At 43.7% G+C, this 7,435-nt stretch overlaps 1 pseudogene; it reads right to left on the reverse strand.

The window, feature by feature from the left end:
• Window positions 1–7,114: 7,114 nt before the first annotated feature.
• On the reverse strand, window positions 7,115–7,232 carry LOC124723615 (annotated as a pseudogene).
• Window positions 7,233–7,435: the final 203 nt, after the last annotated feature.

Here is a 7,435-nt window from a genome sequence, read left to right on the forward strand (position 1 = left end):
TATAAGGAAATTTTGCGAACGCTGTAAAAGCTAACAGAAATAGAATAGAGTCGAGATGCAATCATTTTCGTTTCTATATTTCTTGGATCTCTGGCAACCAGTATTGCATGAAGTGAATGATGTTCAGAAGTATTTGCAAACGGAGGGACTTAACGTAGATCAGTGTGCTCACAAAATAAGCGGCTTACAAATAGTGCTGGAAGAGATGCGATTGGAGTTCGTTCACGAGGCTTTAAGTTATGCTAAAAACTTGCGTGAAGAACTTGGCATTTCTATTGAACCTCCAAGACGGATAAGGAGGAAGCGTATTTCTGGCGATTGAAGTAGAGATGCCGGTTTTTCACATGAAGACTACTTAAAACGGAAAATGGTTTCTTCGTTAGGTAGAGTAACTGCTGAAATTTGGGAAAGGTTCCAGCAGCTCCAGAATTTGGCCGGAAAATATGCCTTTCTAAGGCCTGCAATAATACTGGACACTGATGATGAGGAATGCAACGTCGACCAAGATTCTCAAGATATTGACAGAGAAGAGTTTAGGCTTGAGTGGGTGCGTCTATGAGCTTTAGTAGCTAGAACATACTATAAGAAAGAACTTATTGATCCCAGCCCATTGGGTTTATTAAAGTTTATTTTTGAGTCGAAACTTAAAGAATGGTTGCCTAATATAGTTATACAGCACTCCGTCTTCAGGCCACAAGTGGCCCATCGGGACCATCCGACCGCCGTGTCATCCTTAGCTAAGGATGCGGATAGGAGGGGCGTGTGGACAGCACAGCGCTCTCCCAGTCGTTAACGATGGTTTTCTTTGACTGGAGCCGCTACTATTCGGCTAAGTAGCTCCTCAGTTGGCATCACGAGGGTGAGTGCACTCCGAAAAATGGCAACAGTGCATGGCGGCCCGGATGGTCACCCATCCACGCGCCGGCTACTCCCGACAGCGCTTAACTTCGGTGATCTCACGGGAACCAGTGTATCCACTGCGGCAGGGCCGTTGTCCAATATAGTTATAGCGATGAGAATATTCCACACAGTTGCCATAAGTAGTGCTAGCTGTGAGGCAAGCTTCTCTAAATTGAAACTGGTTAAAAATTATTTAAGATCTACACTGTCCAAGCCAAAGTTAACAAATCTAGCTGTTTTGGCAATCAACCAGAAGGTATAAATTGGCACTGACGAAAGTATTTTGGAGTGTGCGTGAAAAGACAAACAAAATAAGACTTTAATTTCAGAAAGACGTTTTATTTGGAACACATTCGAAATAGTGACAGAGTATCACAGAACATTTTTTCATTTCCGATTGTTCTCATGCATTTTACAGTCAGTATAATGTAAGTTGTTACTCCGTGAACTTGGAGGCTTATTGCTGATCCTGAATATGTTTGGTGTGATTAATGTATTTCAGATTCATTTGTGAATATGTTCTAAGACTTGTTACAAAGTGGCGTCTTACACCCTCATGTCACGTGTTCTTTCTATAAGGCAGAACACAAAGACACTTATAGATTTTAGTATTAATGGCGAAGTATCTGTGTTTGTGCAGTAACTGCATTTATTACAATACAATGCCCTTCAGACTTGCATGCATGTCTGAAAGCCACTGTATTGTAATAAATGAAGTTACTGTATAAACACAGACACTGCCACCATTAATGGTATAATACGCCTGCCGGGGTTAAAACGACTATACAAAACAACAGCCGGCCGCGGTGGCCGTGCGGTTCTGGCGCTGCAGTCCGGAGCCGCGTGACTGCTACGGTCGCAGGTTCGAATCCTGCCTCGGGCATGGGTGTGTCTGACGTCCTTAGGTTAGTTAGGTTTAAGTAGTTCTAAGTTCTAGGGAACTTATGACCTGAGATGTTGAGTCCCATAGTGCTCAGAGCCATTTGAACCATTTGAACCAAAACAACATTTCACGAAAGTGCAAGCATTTGGATTATGACCGCGTGACATATGCAGGCTTGGACCGGCACTGCGGTCGTTCTCGGGAGCTGAAGTGATTAAGGCAATTGCTGATGACAAGCAGGAAATCCTGATTCGAGTCCCTGTCTGGCACAAACAAATTTTAATTTGTCACAAGTAGCTGATGCTAATACATGTTCACAATATGTAAATCCCTTTCAAGACCTAAAGATTTGCCAGGAAATTAAAAAGTGTGATTATAATGCTGCATTCTGTTAAAGTAATGTTCAAGCTCTGCTCTTCTTATATTGTTCATTGCTCAATGACAACATTCCCTGCGTCTGAATTCATCAATCTGACAGAAGTCAGGTCACGTAATATTAATTCTTGGGTCAAAATTTGGTGTAAAAATGACAACATTTTCACTGCATTTTGACTGAGGTCATATCAGTTATAAACTCAGTTTTGTTCAAAATGGAGTAGGAAGCTTTCAGACTTTAAAATGTATTTGCGAAATGCAGACTGCAATAATGTGCACGACTCACTTTATGTCAATGAAAAAGTAAAGTGTTTTGCAAGACAGCACACACTTCAATGCAAAAGCGTTCCCGACAAATTTAATAAATTTAAATCCATTTATTATCAATCTTTGCAAATACTAGTTAACTTATGGGGATCTATGCCACCGCTCCTAAACACAGCAGTTCATTTTCTGCGGCAGTAGTCAAAGGCACAGTGACGTTGGAAATAATGGTTGCCGGCCGCTTTGGCCGAGCGGTTCTAGGCGCTTCAGTCCGGAACCGCGCGACTACTACGGTCGCAGGTTCGAATACTGCCTCGGGCATGGATGTGTGTGATGTCCTTAGGTTAGTTAAGTTTAAGTAGTTCTAATTCTAGAGGACTGATGACCTCAGATGTTAAGTCTCATAGTGCTTAGAGCTATCTGAACCATTTGAAATAATGGTTGAAATTACTTGCTAAGTTGCTCGCGTGTGATAGGATCAAGGGAAGTGACCGACTGAAGGAAATATCGCTGGAATGAGTGTGTGGTCATAACAAATTGTTTCCATGAAGCAGAAAGAGTTTGCAAATAATAAAGCAACGTCATTAGGTACTTATTACACACAATGTCCATAGCACAACTTTTTCTGATTTCATTGTTCTCTGACAAGATACTGGGTCGTTAGAGGCGAACGAATCTAAAACTTAGTGAAATTGTGACGTTCCTTTTCCAGTTTTGGCGATGTCCGAGAGAACGAGCATTGCCCTCGTCCCTCTGCTCCCGTTGACGCCAGATGCACTCTCTTTCGTTACGCAAAGTGAGCTTAACTATATCACCACCGCCAAAAGAAATGTTAAGCACATTGTTATCGATAGTTCTAGAAATACGTAAGGATCCGCTTAAAATCGCTCAATAAGGATATTCCCTCACAACTACACTACTGGCCATTAAAATTACTACACTACGAAGATTACGTGCTACAGACGCGAAATTTAGCCGACAGGAAGAAGATGCTGTGATATGCAAATGATTAGCTTCTCAGAGCATTCAGACAAGGTTGGCGCCGGTGGCGACACCTACAACGTGCTGACATGAGGAAAGTTTCCAACCCATTTCTCATACACAAACAGCAGTTGACCGGCGTTGCCTGGTGAAACGATGTTGTGATGCCTCGTGTAAGAAGGGGAAATGCGTACCATCACGTTTCCGACTTTGATAAAGGTCGGATTGTAGCCTATCGCGATTGCGATTTATCGTATCGCGACATTGCTGCTCGCGTTGGTCGAGATCCAATGACTGTTAGCAGAATATGGAATTGGTGGGGTCAGGAGGGTAATACGGAACGCCGTGCTGGATCCCAACGTCCTAGTTTCACTAGACAGCCATCTTATCCGCATGGCTGTAACGGATCGTGCAGCCACGTCTCGATCCCTGAGTCAACAGATGGGGACGTTTGCAAGACAACAACCATCTGCACGAACAGTTCGCAGCAGCATGGAATATCAGCTCGGAGACCATGGTTGCGGTTACCCTTGACGCAGCATCACACACAGGAGCGCCTGCGATGGTGTACTCAACGACGAACCTGGGTGCACGAATGGCAGAACGTAATTTTTTCGGATGAATACAGGTTCTGTTTACAGCATCATGACGATCACATCCGTGTTTGGCGACATCGCGGTGAACGCACATTGGACGCGTGTATTCGTCATCGCCATACTGGCGTATCACCCTGCGTGATGGTACGGGGTGCCATTGGTTACACGTCTCGGTCACCTCTTGTTCGCATTGACGGCACTATGAACAGCGGACGTTACATTTCAGATGTGTTACGACTCGTGGCTCTACCCTTCATTCGATCCCTGCGAAACCCTACATTTCAGCAGGATAATGCAGGACCGCATGTTGCAGGTCCTGAACGGGCCTTTCTGGATACAGAAGATGTTCGACTGCTGCCCTGGCCAGCACATTCTCCAGATCTCTCACCGATTGAAAACGTCTGGTCGATGGTGGCCGAGCAACTGGCTCGTCACAATACGCCAGTTACTACTCTTTATGAACTGTGGTATCGTGTTGAAGCTGCATGGGCAGCTGTACGTGTACACGGCATCGAAGATCTGTTTAACTCAATGCCCAGGCGTATGAAGGCCGTTATTACGGCCAGAGGTGGTTGTTCTGGGTACTGATTTCTCAGGATCTATGCACCCAAATTGCGTGAAAATGTAATCACATGTCAGTTCTAGTATAATATATTTGTCCAATGAATACCCGTTTATCATCTGCATTTCTTCTTGGTGTAGCAGTTTTAATGGCCAGTAGTGCACTATGCCACTGCTTCAGTGGTTCACGGGTGTCGCGTCGGATAATGTTGTGAAAGCTGTACAATATTTCAACGAGATAGCTGCTCGTCATCTTCAGGTGGTTACTGACTTGTTGCTACAGTGACTCGGCAATATACGCGCTGGCTCGCTAGAAAAGCGCATGGCCAGTGAGTGTGGCCTTAACATCATAGTACACGAATTATAGAGAACGTCGACATCTGTCGAAGAAACGGCACATTATCTTCGCATGCATGACGCGTAAAATGCGTTTGTGCGCCTATATTGCTCCAATGGGGCGAAGGGGAATCCCTTCCTTATGTATCTTTGGCTGCCCGCAAAGTCATAATGGACTTTCACTTGTAGTCTTAAGCTTTTTTAAGATGCTCGGGACACTAGCTGGATTGAAGAAGGGCGGATGTCTTCCGGGTTGTACTGCATGAATATGACTGAAGTCATGACATGACAGTTCTGAAGACGATGATATGCTGAGTCCCGCAACAAAATCGTCATCTAATCGAAGTAAGAATTTGCAGGCGTAAAAACAATAGTCCTTCCCTTGTCAGCAGGTAAAGTTACTATTTCTGTGTCTTCTCTTAAGGAACTGAGCGCTTTTGATAGATTGGAACAAATAAAATGTCCAGCAACCATGTCACTGAACGTGATTAGCGGACAATAGGTTGCACTCCCCTTGCGGCGTTGCTGGGTGAAAATTCGGGTAACTTCTTTCATAGGGCTGTCAACCACAAAAGTTCCACCTACCTCAGTACGGCGTCTGGACACCAACCCGCTTCTCTGTAACGTAGATACTGTGCTGACGATGTTAAAAGCTGCGTTGAAGAAAAACATCGTCAGTACGTCAGCACAGTCTGCATTAACTCTGTAGCTGAATGTCACGTAACTATCTTACAACAATTTTCGGATGGAGGGCGATTATTTCATCTCTTAGTAAAATGTCAAAATTCTGCAAATAGTTCTTTATTTGCTTTAGATGCCAAATCAAGTAGGTGCCATCAGCCCGCATTTAAAACTAACAGTTAATATCACTGTCCTCATCTCACAGCTCATACTATCTAGTGCACACGCAAGACAGCCGGAAACGTGCCAAAGTTCAACCCGAATTGTTATGCGATTTTCACAGTTTATACTGAGCTACAACATGAGTTTTACATTCGGTCCTTTCCAGTGGATTTCTTCAAAAGAAGTTGCTCGCCAACTATTCCGTAAACGATTACGAAATATGCCACGCGGAATTCTTCACAAAGGCCGAGAGTTCACACGCGTTTATCTCTCCAACTAATTCTTTCACAAAGCTGAAGTTTTCACAATCTGTCCGTAAATGCATCTGGTTTCACGGTGATATAAATCGAGCGCAAAATGATAGTACTTTCTTCATTTTACATATAATTTTTTCGAACACATGCAACATGCCTGCGCGTCCGACAGCGAGACTACGAATGCCTCAATGCCGTTGCTCACAGCGCATGTACTACTTGCTAGAGCGCGAGAAAGACTTCACTCTGATCAAATGAACAGCCAATCAGATCAATCTTTCAAGATCATATTCGTGCCTAAACTGTTTTACTCCAATCAACATTCACAGATGCATTTACGTCATTTTATGCTGCAAATATTAATAAAATGTTCCACCAAACCAAACAAAACGAAAACTAATCTTGAAATAACTTTAGAAAAACATTACTCTAGAAATAACTATTCTGGCTGCCTTCTTACAAAAATAAGCACACTTGGACATACGTCATCAGCAAGTAAGGGGAATTACAGCTTTCGTTGCAACAGCTTGTTGCACACTTTCCCGTGACCAAGTTACATAATGTTTAACAAGAGATAATATTGAATTTTTACGTATGTCCCACGCACACACTCTCATTTACTCTCATTTATTTACACAACAAAAAAAATGGTTCCAATGGCTCTGAGCATATGGGACTTAACTGCTGTGGATATCAGTCCCCTAGAACTTATAACTACTTAAAACTAACTAACCTAAGGACGTCACACACATCTATGCTCGAGGCAGGATTCGAACCTGCGACCGTAGCGGTCGTGCGGTTCCAGACTGTAGCGCCTAGAACTGCTCTGTCACTCTGGCCGGCTTACACAACAAAATAAATAGTTAATAAATGGATATTAATTCTTGCTGAATTCTCTATTACGAAAACGAAAAATACAGCACTCCGTCTTCAGGCCACAAGTGGCCCATCGGGACCATCCGACCGCCGTGTCATCCTCAGCTGAGGATGCGGATAGGAGGGGCATGTGGTTAGCACACCGCTCTCCCGGTCGTTATGATGGTTTTCTTTGACCGGAGCCGCTACTATTCTGTCGAGTAGCTCCTCAATTGGCATCACGAGGCTGAGTGCACCCCGAAAAGTGGCAACAGCGCATGGCGGCCCGGATGATCACCCATCCAAGTGCTGGCCACGCCCGACAGCGCTTAACTTCGGTGATCTGACGGGAACCGGTGTATCCAATGCGGCAATGCCGTTGCCAAAACGAAAATTAGTGAACGTTATTTAAGTATAAAAATTCAAACTTACTGACCTAACATCGTGTAAACTTCAGTAATGATTCCAACTGTTAGCAAAGGACAAACTGTTATGTATCCGGACTAACTTTAATCTTACTTGTGTCGGTTTTTGGTATTTTTGGTAATTTTCTCTAACTTTGAAAGTATCCTAGCCAGAAAGCTGAG

This window comes from Schistocerca piceifrons, chromosome X (genome assembly GCF_021461385.2).
Source record: "Schistocerca piceifrons isolate TAMUIC-IGC-003096 chromosome X, iqSchPice1.1, whole genome shotgun sequence".
Lineage (NCBI taxonomy): Eukaryota > Metazoa > Arthropoda > Insecta > Orthoptera > Acrididae > Schistocerca > Schistocerca piceifrons.